Consider the following 15,735-nt stretch of genomic DNA (forward strand, 5'->3'; position numbering starts at 1 on the left):
AGCCACTTTGAGACTCCTTCGGGTAGGGAAAAGCAGCATATAAGAACCAACTCTTCTTCTTCAGTAATCTCAGGGCTCTCTCAGCCTCACCTACCTCGCAGGGTGTCTGTGGTGGGGAGAGGAAAGGGAAGGTGATCATAAGCTGCTTGGAGACCTCTTCAGGCAGTGAAAAGCAGGGTATAAAACCCAACTTTTCTCCTCCCCTGGAGAAAACGAATGCTTTGGAGGGAGGACTCGTGGGAATTGTAGTCCATGAACAGCTGGAGGACCACAGGTTGACTACCCCCGGTGTAGATTAATGGTGCGGGTACCTATTACGGGGATGTTTTGTCTGTCAGCATCTTCGGTGTTGCTGTTTACGGTGTTCCTTTTTCCCAGTGAACGAACTGTCAATCTCGCCCCTCTGTTTTGCTGGCGCTGGAAACTTCGGAGTTGTACTTTCTTGCTGTGCTGTTCATCGTTAGGTCGGCTTGATATTGCTTGCTCAGAGGTGTGCAGCAGGAACCGTGGACACAATGGGAGCGATGTGGTCTGTATTTATACACCAGCCAGAACCATGAATCTACATCAATAAAGCTTGTGTCCCCCCCCAAATAAATGTTAGGGGTTTTTTTAGGAGACACAATGGCCATCTGAGAGGACAAGAATATGTCAGTGGAGACCAAGGGGGGAGATTCTAATGATTGGGGGGGGGGGATTTGGCTTGGGAGGGGGAGTTGGAGAGAAACCCAAATTAACATTGATTTGATTTTTTTCCCCCAGATCTATTGAACCAAATTGCACATCCCTCTTAGAGGCTACTTATGGTCAAACTGCCCCATATCCCCTTGACATTAACGACTTGTAAATCGAATGTTTAAAACAGAGTTAAACTAAAAACATATCAGGGTTAGTGCACTAAAGGCATGACAGATGTCCTATGACATACTTTGGGAATAAAATCAGAGTCCAGTAGCAATTTTAAGGCCAACCAAGTCTTAAAGGTGCGACTGGACTCTGATTTTATCATGCTACTTCAGACCAACACGGCTACCCATTTGAATCTACACTTTGGGTATAATATGCACCATTCTTTAGCTATCTGTTTGGAAACCTCAGTGTTTCCTCTGGAAAGGTGGCTCATAATTGTCCCTTCGTTAGAGTCACCGGGAATCGGGAGCAAAGAGGGGGAGCAATTATCTTCTTGTGAACTCCCCCATAAAGTGAACATCCAATTCCCCATCTCCACATATACAGATTTTGTGTGTGTGTGTGTGGGGGGGGGGGAAGTCCTCAGATAGCTCCCCTGGAAATGGACAATGTGATTGTTTTACGCAGCTGTGAATTTTGCATAGAAGAACTATCATAGGCTATGAGGTGGTGTATCCTAGTAGTGTATGTAAGTATGTGCCACAGACCCCGTGGTTCCAGGGCCTCTGTGATGCTGTACGGTTAGGAGGCATTCACACGGCGATTCTTAGGGGGCCTTCGTAGTTATCTGGCTGGTGGACTGCAAGAAGAATGACAAAAAAGAAGCCCTCAGTCACCACCAAGGTCCCAAATATAAGAGTCACGGTGCCCCACTGTTACAGCACAAGTAACAGGACCTGTTTTACTCTGCTACGGCCTTCCAAGTGCTTGGTGTAGTGGTTAGGAGTGCAGACTTCTAATCTGGCAAGCTGGGTTTGCTTCCCTGCTCCTCCACATGCAACAGACACACACGCACACACACAAGACACCCATAGATGTTATGATCCTAGAATCATGGGGCTGGATGGGTCCATCTAGGCCAGGGGTAGTCAAACTGTGGCCCTCCAGATGCCCATGGACCACAATTCCCAGAAGCCCCTGCCAGCAAATGCTGGCAGGGGCTTCTGGGAATTGTAGTCCATGGACATCTGGAGGGCCGCAGTTTGACTACCCCTGATCTAGGCCATCTAGTCCACCCCCTTCTCAATGCAGGATTAGCTTAAAGCACCCAGGATAAGTATCTGCTGATCCTTCCATAAATTTGTCCAGGTTTACGAGCCCACCAGAGCTCCAGTTGTTTCCGCTTTTACAGACTAACACGGAGAGCCCTGTGGGAAACCGGGAGAACGGTTTTCTTGGGAGCGTCGCCAGAGGAGAAAGATGGTCTCTGGTTCAACGGGGACGGGTGATGAAGCACAAATTATCTCCTTTTATTCCTTTCCCCTTTAACAGAATCAAAACGTGTGCGTATCGGTGGAAACACTGGCCTATTTTCTGCACGATTACGAAGAGAAGGCAGCGCGTACCACCTGACATCCCTTCCTTTGCCGGCCGGTCTCTCTGGGCCTCGGCATTTCACAGAGGCTTGCTCGAGGCATTTATTAAATATGTACCTTCCAGTAGGCTTTAAAAACACCAACTAATCTCATCAGAGGCTGGAGACCTCCAGATATGTAAATCTACATCTGTTCTTCAAAGGGGAGGAGGAAGGGGGGGGGGGGGAGAAAAATCTCCGGGATTACTCCGGGAGAAATGCATGCCACCCGGATGGAGCCACTGAACCAGGGATGGAACAACTCCCCTCGCTCATGCCAAGATCCAACGACAATGAAATTACACTTAATGTAATTCACTGTTCGCTTTAAGAAGCAATTAAGTAAAAGGAAGCTCAGCACACGCCTAAGGCTGTTCGTTCCAACAGGGGCTGGGGGAGAGGAAAGGGAGGCGAGGGAAGCAGAACCCTGGAAAAAGAAAAGAAATTGCTTATGTTTGTATTAACATACGGAGGAGCTGCCGGCGTGTGCTCCGTTGTGGCGTGGTCAGATAGTGTGATCTGTTCGCGAACGGTCGTCCCCCCCCCCCCCAGTTGCTCTTTCCTTGATAAGTTCCACGTAGATATTAATGGATGAAAACAGATGCTAACGGGCGTCAGCCAGCAAGTGGCTTAGTTTGATGAGCGGTGGACAAAGAGGCAGCTTTAGGTACCTGCTCAGGAGAACATAAGGTCACTCCTGCTGCGTCAGACCAGGGGTCCATCTAGTCCAGCATCCTGGCTCACCCAGGGGCCAGCCAGTTCCTCAGGAGGGCCAACAAGAAGGCATAGAGGCTGAGGCCTTCATAAGAATATCAGAAGAGCCCTGCTGGATCAAAACAGTGGTCCATCTAGTCCAGCATCCTGTTGCCAGTTTCATGTAGTGGTTAGGAGTGCCAGTTTGGTGTAGTGGTTAGGAGTGCGGACTTCTAATCTGGCATGCCAGGTTCGATTCTGCACTCCTCCTCCCCATGCAGCCAGCTGGGTGACCTTGGGCTCGCCATGGCACTGATAAAGCTGTTCTGACCAGGCAGTGATATCAGGGCTCTCTCAGCCTCACCCACCCCACAGGGTGTCTGTTGTGGGGAGAGGAATGGGAAGGCGCCGGTAAGCCGCTTTGAGCCTCCTTCGGGTAGGGGAAAGCGGCATATAAGTACCAACTCTTCTTCTTCTTCTTCTTCATGCACTGACTGACCAGTTCCTCTGAAGATGCAACAGCAGGGGACAGAGGCTGAGGCCTTCCCCTAGTGTTGCCTCCTAGCATCTGGGATTCAGGATTCATGCCACTGGATGTGGAGGCTCCTCTCAGCCACAAGGGCTAGTACACCGTGGCAGTCTGTCCTCTATTTTTGATGCCAACAAAGGTACTCTGACTCTGACCTCTACAAGGCTGTGTTGCAGTGTCTGAGCATTAAAAATGTCACCTAATGAGCAGAGCATTTTTTTAAAAAAAATCTTCTTGTTGTTTCTTAAGTTCCACTCTTTATGATTAAAGGAGGCCATTGGATATTTCTGCAACACGTTTCAGAAGTAAAATGGGACAGATGTGCTACAGCTGGGCAAGGAGAGCCTATAAGGTCATTAAGGGGTGTCTGTAAAATGCGTTTTAATGTGGGGGAGGAGGAAAAAAAGGTTTTAAACTTACAATCTCTGGATTTATGAGGTGGCAGAAGGAGGGGGGGGGGGAACGGGCACACCCTATTATGTTGATATGTATTGAATCTCATAGCTCCCGCTCTTCTAAAGTCAGCATTTCACACGTACGTATAAAAATCCCACCTCTCCATGGCAAACAAACCACATAGGCAAAAAAAGAAGAAGGGGAGGGGGGGGGTAGATGAAACAGTGGGCCGTATGAATAGAGCTTAAATCTTTTAATTAACACCTTCTGAAACTCATCCTCTTCTCCTGGCCAGCTAATAAGGAGCCAGAGTGTGGGGTCTTTTGTTGGTGGGCGATTCGCACTCTCATTTCAAGAAACTGAGAAGAGGCTAATCAGAGTAGGTTTAAACCCATTTTCTGCTTGCCGGCGCCCCCCCCCCCCCACACCCCCGGCCTCTCATTAATTCCCTCTTGGCTGACATCATTGTTGGGGCTGTGTTTGCAACTCATCAAAGCAAGGAGGATTTCCCTTAATCCTGCCCCATCAAAGGTAATGCTCTTGAAGATGAGGCTACCCTCCTCCAGTTTAGAGAGCCAGCGGGGAGAAGCCGGCCAGCTCCGCCCTGCGTTCCCCTTCTGTTCAGGGCCGAGGCTGCTAGTTTATTTTGTTTATGTTTAATATATATTACATTTTCAACCCACCCCTCCTGAACCAGTCATCTCAGGGCAGTTTAGAAGCATTTGGGGGCTGGAATACCCACAGGAGCACAGGGCGAATGCTGGCTGGAGCAAGCCCCTTAGCAGTGGTAGGAAGGGTGGTCACCCAGGACCATACTGAACCAGACGAGGTCTGTCAAAGCTGGTGTGGTCCGTTCAGACTGGAAATGCTCTGCAGGAGAGCTGCCAGCCTCTTTTCCAGTGATGGCCAAAGAGGGTTCTGGGGTCACATGAGAGCTCTCCAGGGGTTCCCCAGCGCTTCCCAGAAATTTGGATGGTCACTGACACCACTGAACATCACTGGAGGCCACTTCCCCTGTTGCTCTACTGGCCTAGTCGGTTGCTACACAATGGAAACGGTCAATGATTGATTGGCTGACCGGCTCCCCCACTGGACTTCTGCCCCCACTTCTGTGAAGGGGCATGCCACAGTTGCAGGCAATAGAACTCTCCATGACAGGAAAGCCCCAACCAGAGTCAGTGTATCGTTTATTTGTTTTAATTAATTACATTTGTATACCGCCTTCCCTTCAGGCTCAGGGGGGTTCACATAGAATGTAAATAGATCATAGAAGAAAAAAGGAAATCACGAGGCACAGAGTCATGGTTGGTCAGATCCATCGTGTGGGTTCAAGGGAAGGAGGTTCGAGGGCCCAGTAGATCAGGGGGTAGTCAACCTGTGGTCCTCCAGCTGTCCATGGACTACAATCCCCATGAGCCCCTGACAGCATTTGCTGGCAGGGGATCATGGGAATTGTAGTCCATGGGCATCTGGAGGACCACAGGTTGACTACCCCTGCAATAGATGATCTTTAGTTTTGGTTGACCTCAACCAGATGCCTGGTGGAGGAGCTCCCTTCTGTAGGCCCTGCGGAACTGTTCCTTCAGGGCCCTGATCTCCTCTGGGAGCTCGTTCCACCGGTTGGAGGCCAGGATGGAGAAGTCTCTGGCCCTGGTTTAGCATGTGTGAAAGTGCCTCATGTTTGTCTGGGAGGGCTACTCTGCTGTGTGCATTTATGAAATGGTCGAGCCAACTACCACTACTTTTCTTTCAAGCTGGCTTTACCTTTGGGTCAGAGGACTTAGGAAACTTTTTGATGTGCTTCAGGGGATTCCCGCTTAGGAGTTCGGGAGCAAGGTATCCCTTGTCGCCACCGCTGGGACTCTCAAGCTGGAACGAAACCTGTGGGGAAAGAAAAGATGGGCAAGCAGCTTGCCGTTCAGGAGATTTGGTGATGGCAAGACGAGTCTCCCTGGGAATTTGGTTGCACAAGATGCTTTGGAGAGGCAGACCTCCCCTTAGCTTAAGAGGATCCTGTCCTGACCTATTCAAAATAAGTCTTTTTCTCCCCTTTTTTTCTTTTAAACTAATCCTTTCTATAGAGGAGTGTTTTTTTCCCCACAATGGTGTTGTGTCCTTAAGTATACCCAGGGGGTCTTTGAGAGGGTTGAAGTTGCTAAAGGATCATTCACAGGGACCTTGAAGTGAAAGGGGTGGGAGGAGAGCAAGGATTTATCACTTTGCTTAGCAACTATTCTTCTTCTTCTTTTAATCTAAAGAGGTCTTCATATTCCAGGAACATCAGTCCTTTCTCTTTTTTTAAACACAGAAAACCCACTGCTAATCTTCATGTGCATCTTTTTGCTCCTCTCAGCTTTCTAACAGACATTTCACCTGAGCAGGTTCACCCAGAGGCACCTGGGAAACAAGCAAGGTGGATCCCCCCACTGGGGTCCAACAAGGCTCTCGTAGTATAACCAAAAGGACAACCTGCCGCAGGGATGCCATTTTCGGCAGAATCTTCGCGTCTACCATCGCAGCTCTTGGTTTTTTCCATCCCTGCCGTTCGTCCCCAACTTTTAACAATTACAGAAGATGACAAAACATCTTATTTGCCTTCTTTTGTTTGCATTTTGTAAAGAGCGGGGGTGGGGGACGAAATCCCACTTTAATTAGCTCGTCCAATAAGGATACCGGCAGGCCGGCAGCCGATTTCATTTGAGTCATATTCCATTTAATCCCACTGCCTAATTAAAAGATCCGTTAAGACGGTAACATTAACGGGAGAATCTAAAAGAGTTCAGTGAGATTTTTTTCTTGTCTGTATGGGAAAGGGGCAGGGGGGAGCGGTCTTCCCGGCTTGGGAAGCAGCGTTTGGCAAAACTACGGTTTCTTTGTCAAAAAAAAAAAGTTTGCGAACATGAAGTGAACCCGAACAGCGGCAGATGGATTGGCATGCTTTCACACACGCCCGCAACAAAATATCCCAAACCCAATGTGTTTGCTCAGGAGTGTTTGGTGACTGGGAAATTAAATCTACTATTTTCTTTCCATTAAAAATGCCCCATATGTGCCCCTACCTTCCATTTTTAATGGCTTCGGTACATGAAGTACACGCTAGGTTAAGCCATTGGCATTTTTGTTTATTTTATTTTATTTTTTAAAAAGAAAGGAGTGGGTTTGGGAAAGATGCTTGTCCAAAGAGCCAAAGTCATTATTTTTGCATGGAATGTTTCACAGCAAACACAAACAATGGGGGGTCTTGGCTGAACTCCTTGGCCCCCCGCCGTTTATGTCTATGATAGTTTGGCAATTACACAGCTTTGGCTGAAAGAGTCGGTTGGGTAGGGAAGTTCTCACATATGGTGGGGGGGGGGTGGAAAGAAAGGACACTCCTTGACAACAAGGAGAAGAACACGTTAATGAACTTGAGGGACCAAAGCTGGTGTTTGCAACTAGGACTTGTGGGGGGGTGGGACAGGAGGAAATGCATGTAGTTTGAAATCGAGAAGAAACACAACTCACGAATTAATGGTGGGGGGGGGAGCCCTACCCAAGACGTAAGATTTCAGTGGTAAAGAAATCGGTGGGAGTTTGCAGCTAATGAGACTTGATGGTGGGTTGCTACCAGCATGCTTATGCTCTGTCTGAAATGCACATGGCTGCAGAAAAGATACCTTGGCTGGTCCTCCTTCCCCTTTCCACGTTCGCCCACAGGCTTTACGCATTACCTCACATCTCTAAAAAGATGCATTTGATTAATCATGTAGCTTTGTGCTGGCTTTCTCCAGTCAGATCCCTCCCCCCACGCCATTTTAGAAGGATTCCCACAGATGAAGTAGATCATTGGTTGTTTATTTGTGTGTGTGTGTGTGTGTGGGGGGGGATGTAGCTAGTAAATTGGGAAAGAACAGGATACTCTTTGGATGAAGTGATCCAAGCCTGAGCTCTTGTGCTTTCCCATGTCCAGGGGATTGCTTGGCTGTTGTCCCTGTGACCACAAGGGGCTTTTGAGGGCTTCAGCTTCAACCTCTGAGCAATACAATAAAGTGTCTATAAAATAATGAGCAGGTTCCCTGAGGAGCTCGGTGTGGTTCCCATTCAGGTAGTCTACTATCATCTGGGCTGTACTGCTTTAAAACAGAAATCCAGTGGCATTTTAGAAACTAGCATGTTAGCCAACCAGTTCCTCTGCACAGCCAACAACATGATGAGACCTTCCTAAGAACATCAGAAGAGCACTGCTGGATCAGCCCAGTGGTCTATCTTGCCAAGCATCCTGTCTCACACAGTGGCCAACCAGTTCCTCTGGATGACCAACAATAGGGCACAGAGACCAAACCTTCATGAGAACATACGAACACTTCTGCTGGATAAAACCAATGGTCCATCTAGTCTGGCATGCTGTCTCACACAGTGGCCAACCAGTTACCTCTGGACAACCCACAACAAGGCATGGGGGTTGAGATCTTCATAAGGGCATCAGAAGAGCCCTGCTGGATCAGACCAATAACCCATCCAGTCCATCTAAGGACCAGGAAAATTAAGAGCAGACAATCAGGGAGCATGCAACCAACCAGAGACTGGGGACTACATATCCAGGGAGGGCCAAAACAGAGAAAACGGCAGAAGTCTCACCTAAGGAGTTTGCAATGGAACGGTCCAGAAAGTTCCTGCTTCTATCTTTTAGAAGGGCTGTTGGATGCAGGAAGAAACTAGAGACTGTAAGGAAACGAAGTGGCCTCAAGTGAACTTGCATTCCAAGGCGAAGACAGTTTTCCCAATGATAATTCACGCCGATCACTTAGCATTCCTTCAGAGGGCTGTTAGCCAGTTACAGAAGTGTTCCATGTCCAATTAGAGGAAGCCATCCGCTGAACAAATGGTTGGCAGAGTTTAGATATGAAAGAGAGTGGAGCGCCAGGCTCCTTAAAGAATAAAATGGTTTTATTGCGAAGTGTGAAACAACTTGGGCTAGAAAGAGAGAGGAGAGAGATTCCTACCTTCTGTCTCTGATTAATATTCTGCCTATTGGTTCAGGAGGAAGGAAGGAAGAAGTGCAATCCAAGGTGTAGGAAATTGACTCCCACTAATTTGGGAAACCCTTCTGGAGCTGCCAAAAACCCCCGAAGTTTCATGAAATTTTGGTTGATGAAACCTGACGTAAGAAGATGATGAAGCCAAATGAGCCCAAATCAAATGGACACACCCACAACCCTCTGCGACATGAACCATTCCTGCTGGAAGAAGGAAGGTAGACAGTTTGAAAAAAGAGACTGGCCCGGCATACATGACTCTCTCTTAGAATTCTCGCAGTCATCGGGGCAAGTTCTCCGACGCTGTGCCAAGGCATCCCCAGAAAGAAATGGAAGTTATCCCACGTGAGATGATGGTCATCTTGATCCCCTGACGGACATTCTGTCTTCCTTCCTTCTCTGGATAGCACAGATTAAACCTGCTGCCATTTTCTATTTCTGTGTGTTGCACTGCAGGAGAATAACTTACCACATTTGCTTAATATGATGCGTGTTTGGGTGGTGGTGGTGGTGGTGGTGGTGGTGTCGGTGTTGTTGTTTTGAGGATGCTCACCTTCCATCTAGAACAGGTTCAGAGGACTGCCGTAAGAAGAAGGAATTCAAAGGCATGGCTTCCCACTTCAAAACAGGAATAAAGGTGTCAACAGTCACTAACCATAACAGCTAAAGGAAGCTTCCAGGTCCAAGGGCAGGGTACCGCTAAATTAGGGTTTCCGAACCAGGGTTATGCATAATCTGACTGTTACGCCAGAGCTGTGAAACAAGGAAGTGGGGAATTAATTGCATTCTCCCTTTCTGCTGATTTATCTCTTTCTTTCTCATCCCCCCCCCCCCCCCCCGCTGACACTCCCGTTAGTCATCACTGATGGCCACCATATGGCTTGGCCTTCCTTCGACATCTTGCGGGACCACAAAAAAGAAGAAAGCTCCATCCCCAATCAGTTTTTTTTAAAAAACAGAAGAGAGAAGTTCAGGAAAAGGACCCCCGACTCCCCAGAAACACAAAAGCAAAAAATATAAAATAAATAAAAGGCCACTGTCTGGCCGAGATCAAGAGCCAACAACAGATGAGGCTGTCGGATCGAAAAACCTGATTAAAATTGCTCAAAGAAATCCTTATTGGGAGGAAACATCTGGGGGGGGGGAGAAGAAGGCTCTCCCCTCCCAGCCAGGACTTTGGCCAGAGAGCACAGACTTCAAAGACTTCTGGAGGACAGCTAATGATTTCATACTTAAAACTAGCGGGGAGAACGATCTAATCCCCGGGTTGGTGTTTGTCTACTGCAGAGCTGACCTCTCACGCTCCGAATCCACTGGCTTCTAAAGAGCTCCTCTTTGAACACACAATCCACTTCAAGCCAGGTGGAGGGGGGGCTGTTTGTCCAGGCCGAGAGCCCCTTCCTTTCCTGTGTCGTGCCACGGTCTGATCTGTAGCCGATGATACGTGTAGCCGCTTCCAATTCCCCAGGATATTCACACGGAGGTGCCATTGTGTCCAATGGCTTTCTAATTCATGCGGCCACAATCACTGGCACCCCTCCCCAGAATCTACACTTGAACTATAATCACAGAGTTATCAAATAAGTTTATTTAATATATCTGGGCAGGGGGGAAGGAGGGAGGGAGGCAGAGTGTGTGTGTATGGATGTTTCTGTGGATATCCCATCCTGGCAAGTGGCATTAAGGCAAAGAACAAAACCAAATGCAAATATGTCACCTCCCCCCCATGAGGATTTCTTTGAGCAATTTTAAGCAGGTTTTTGATCCGACAGCCAGCTTGGTGTAGTGGTTAGGAGCGTGGATTTCTAACCTGGCGAGCCGGGTTTGATTCTCCGCTCCCCCACATGCAGCCAGCTGGGTGACCTTGGGCTCATCACGGTGCTGGTAAAGCTGTTCTGACTGAGCAGGAATATCAGGGCTCTCTCAGCCTCACCCACCTCACAGGGTGTCTGTTGTGGGGAGAGGAAAGGGAAGGGGATTGGAAGCCGCTTTGAGCCTTCTTCTGGTAGAGAAAAGCAGCATATCTGAACCAACTCTTCTTCTTCATCATCTGTTGGCAGACCCTCTTCTAACGACATCGTCACCCGTTCAAAATAGCCCAACCTTTGGGTCCTGAAAGGAACTTGGTGTCGGCTCCAGTGTCTCCCACCTGATTCATGGTTACGGGGATCAGTGGGAGCAAATCCTTTCTTCCACTCCAAGACATACTGTCTTATCACCCTGTGGTGAAGGAGGTACGTTCGGAGGGACACACAAGCCCATTTCTCACATGTGCTGAGCTTAAGCACTGGGCCGTTGGTTTATTAGGCCTGGAGTCCGAGAGATAAACCGACAAAGACCACGCGCCATTTAAGAGCATGGACGCAAAATCCCTGACAGAAAGGCAGTTGTAAAATGATGAATAAGCCTCCTAAATGGCCATAAGGTGCGAGTCACAATAGCTCTGCGTTTGTCTGACATGTTTTGTAACCCTAAGGTTATCATAGCAGTCCAGGAGATACAGGAGGAGTACTTAACATTATCATCCGCTAATCATTTCTCCTACAGGCTAATTCTCTGCAGGGAGTGCCACCACTTGGAGGTAGACGCATCTGGCCCTGAACGCTGGAGAGTGCATTTGTAGGGGAACAAAAAGAGGAGAAATAATAAGAATATCAAAGTCTACTTCAGTCCCTCTCTTTCTCTTTCGTACGCTCAGGCAGCAATACTCCAAAGTGAGATATTAACAAATATATATCTCTTTGCTTAACCATGTCCCCGAGGTCTGGAGTTTTAAATAATAAAGTACTGTAGATTACGACTTTATTAGTTTTTTTTTTTTTAACCGTATGAAAAATTATCTCTTGCCCTGTGGGAGGACCTTTTATCTGAAATTATAGCAAAGCGGAGTTCTCTGATATCAAATTTAGAACCTGCGTAGCTTTCCGTAACATTTAGTCTCAGGGAACAAAAATAGGCCACATTTTATTCTTCCCATGGTAAATTAAATTATCAAGTATTACTCTCTCGTTCTTAAGTAAGACGTCCTATCTTTTTCCAGCCTTCTGCACATTTAGGTCAAATTCATGGCGAGTTCACAGATGAGAATCCACACTAGAGGATCTCTAACATTTCGAGCCTCTCTCCTCCGCCCACGGAGCTATCTGGGAGCTGATCCTCCAGACTGATATCTTACACACGTTAACACACATGAAGATGCCTTCTGCTGAATCAGATTATTGTCCATCAAGGCTGTTATTGTCTATTCAGCCCGATGGTCACTCTCCGGGGACACCGTTGGAGGACGTTCACATGACCGGCAGCTTGGTCGTTTCAACTGGAGATGCTTGGGATTGAACCTGGGGCCTCCTCCATGCCAAGCAGAGGTTCTTCAGCTGAGCCACAGTCCCTCCCCTGGTGACACAGGTACAAGAAACACAACCATGATAAGCTCCAAGGATTTGCAAGATGAGGCCACGGCTTTGTGGCAGAGCATCAGAATTGCATGTAGGAGGCCTCTACCGCAGCACATACTATCTTCATCTAAAGCAAGGGAGATCGAACTATGGATCTCCAGGTGTCCATGGACTACAGTTCCCATGAGCCCCTGCCAGCATGAGCCCCTACCAGCCCCTGACGTAGAACAGGCAGGAATTTCAGAGCTTCTTAGACTAACACTTTGGGGGTCAGGGGCTGTGGCTCATTGGTAGAATATCTGCTTTGCATCCAGAAGATTCCAAGTTCTGGTCCATCCCAACATCTCCAGTTAAATAGCTGCAAAGGATGAGAAAGCCCTCTATCCGTGCTCCTGGGGAGCTACTGCAAGTCAGGGTAGACTACTAGACCCTATTGACCTTGGTATCTCAGTGGCCCGACGTGGTGCAAGGCACCTTCAATGTGCATTTGTAGAAGAGTTCCAAAAGGAAAACTCAAAGCAGTTCTTGTAGGAGCAGAAAGGTGGGATACAAACCAAAACCCCCACACATACGGGTCTCCCAGATCCTTCTTGGACATTCTAACCATTACACCCTGCTGGATCTCTCTCGAGAGCCAGTTTGATGTTGTGGTTGAGCAGGGAAGAGCCAGATTGGATTCCCCTCTTCTTCTCCTCATGCAGCTAGCTGGGTGACCTTGGGTCAGTCGCAGTTCACTCGGAGCTCCCTCAGCTCTACCTACTACACTACGGCCTGTTCTAACTCACAATACATAATGCACTTTAGAAGCAGATTTCTCTGTTTTGCAAAATCCAGCTGCCAAAGCACATTGAAAGTGCATTATCCTTTGTGCGCAGAATGGTGGGGAGAGAAATGGTAAGTGATTTGAGACTCCTTAGGGTAGTAAGAAGTGCACCAGCAGCAGCAGGGTTCTTCTTCTTCGTCCATCCCATATTTCTATAAATCTCCATTGTGTCCTTCTCCCCCACTTTGTTATCTCTTTCTTTTGCAAAATGAGATGTCCCTGATCATTTAAACCTTTCTTCATAGGAAAAGTGTTCCAGTCCTATGATCATAATCTTTGCTGACCTTATATACGTTTCTTCCAGCTCTGCGGAGATACAATGACCAGAATGCAAAGGGTTAAAATATAAAATTAACCACCCATTAACCAGATCCCCAGATTCTGGCATAGCAGCTGGGAAGAAGGCCCTATTTCTGGTGCCTACAAGCATTATTTTTACACACTGTGAGGACATCTCAGATCCTTCTTGGGTTCGTGTGGCTTCAGACTGTCCAGAATAGCAACCAAAGAACATCGTTTGTAGCAGGACTCACTCATGACAAGCCAGGGAGTTTTAGAATTTCTTTTTTTTTAACAACAACAACAAAAAAAATAGAACTAGAAACCTATAATGATTTATTTCCTGTGAGCTGGTATGCAACTTGAAACATGGTCTTTTCCCCCTCCAAGTTCATCTTGTCATCCACAGATAAATATAAATTAGGATAAGCCAAAATAAATGGGTGGGTACCAAAAATCCACAAAACAACTAACCATAATGGAAGATCCCATCCCTCAATTCAATAGCAAAAACAGCACATTACTTGGCTTAAATAACCGGTTGGGCTGAAATGAAATATTATTGGACAGGAACGTTCATCTAGGATGATACAAACAAGTCAAAAAATAGTCAGGGTACAACCACATAAAACAAAACACTGACCAGATTTAAGTATAAACTGGTCGCCATCTCATGTTTTTGGATTCCTGTTATTATAGGTTACAAGGTTCAGCGATGTCTCTTTGGAAAAGAAAAGTCGTGTTCTCTGCGTTGGCCAAAAAAAAGAAAGTAATTGGCACATCGGCGGGCAGAACGGTACCAGCCAGAAGCTATTTGAAACCCGGGAAGCCTACGCATAAAATGCAACGGCCACATGGAATTCAGGGCTGCAGTGTGCTGAGAAGGACTCCATCATAAATATTTCGAAAGAACGAATGTGGTTATGGACAGTCCTCCTTGTGGTTCTGAATAACGGGAATAAAAATGCCGCATTCACATCTGGATCCAGTATAACAGAAGATGGTCAGTAGGTTATAGGTACGAACAAAGCTACCTTTTATCACGTTGTGTCTTTGATCCTGGAGCTCAGAAATTGGAGATCTTAAGCAGAGAAAGGTCTTACTCAACACCAAGTCCCTGAGATTCTTTAAATAGAGATTCCATGGTCTGAACCAAGACATGTGCCAACCATGGGTCCTCTGTTGGTCCATCTAGCCCACCAGTATCTACAAGGGGACCGCTACTCCAGGGCTATGGGCAGAGAAAGGTCTTGCCCATCCCTCGTTACCTGAAACCTTTTAACCGGAATACCAGAGATTATACCAGGCATTTTCTGCATGCAAAGAATATTTTCTACTGCTGAGCCTTGGTATTGCCCTAAATGCCTCCAGTGTAATAAATAAATATCTCAGTGTCTTAGAGACAAGAAGGTAAGTAACACAGATGTGGGGTGGCCAGGCAGATGCTAGCTTGGAGGGTGGCCTGTTAAGGGCACTATATCCCAGGGATGCTCTGGAATTTTTACCAATCACTAGGGTCCTTACCTACAGTTGCACTGGGGATGGGATGTTGCTTCCAGGTGGAAGACATGGCATTAGTGCTGGGTGATGCTCTAGAAATTGACTTCTTAGGTCATGATGGAGATTGGCGATAATGCCTAGAACATCACTACTGAATCATAGAAGTTGGAAGGGACCTCCAGGGTCATCTAGTCCAACCCCCTGCACTATGCAGGAACTCACAACTACCTGCCCACTCACAGTGACCCAATTTCATGCCTAAGTGACCCCCCCCCAAAAAAAAAAATCTCCAGAATCCAGCCTGGCCTTCAGGAAATTCACCTACCCAACCCACAGTGGCAATCAGCAGTTCCGTTCCCTGCAAGGAAGGGCCACAAGAAACCAACACTGGCACATCCCTTCCTGCCCACCCACTCATGACCTAAGTTCAGAATTGACGCCATTTCATTTTTTTTTTCTCCCATGGCTCAAATGGACAAGGGCAGGGGGGGCTGGGGATTGGAGGGCACTTGTTTGTTTCCTCCAGGCCAAAGGGACATCAACACCGATCTTCCTGACACAGAATAACAGCTCTCTATATTTTAATGCCCATAGGCTAACAGTTACAGGAATGATTGCTGGCAGGGTCTAAACTTCACATTCATGTGCATATTTTCCAATTCTCAAAGCAGAAGTCACACATTTGCAGGTAACTGTTTCAAGGAGACAGCAAGTTTGGAATATTAATGTGAGATCTGTGGGTTGTTTTTTCGTAATTGGCAATGGGACCAGTAAATTGCAGCACAAGCACAACAATTAAATCCCTACTCCAAATACACGCTTGTCTCATTCTGTGGAGATGC

The 15,735-nt window shown here is 47.3% G+C and overlaps 1 long non-coding RNA gene across 1 annotated transcript; it reads right to left on the reverse strand.

Annotated features, from left to right (window-relative positions):
* Positions 1–1,357: 1,357 nt before the first annotated feature.
* On the reverse strand, positions 1,358–9,409 carry LOC143823581 (uncharacterized). The gene is made up of 3 exons (XR_013226511.1): positions 9,366–9,409; positions 5,646–5,762; positions 1,358–1,489 (listed from the first exon to the last, which is right to left on the reverse strand). It is a non-coding gene; the product is annotated as an uncharacterized LOC143823581 (long non-coding RNA).
* Between the last annotated feature and the right edge of the window lie 6,326 nt (positions 9,410–15,735).

This window comes from Paroedura picta, chromosome 14 (genome assembly GCF_049243985.1).
Source record: "Paroedura picta isolate Pp20150507F chromosome 14, Ppicta_v3.0, whole genome shotgun sequence".
Lineage (NCBI taxonomy): Eukaryota > Metazoa > Chordata > Lepidosauria > Squamata > Gekkonidae > Paroedura > Paroedura picta.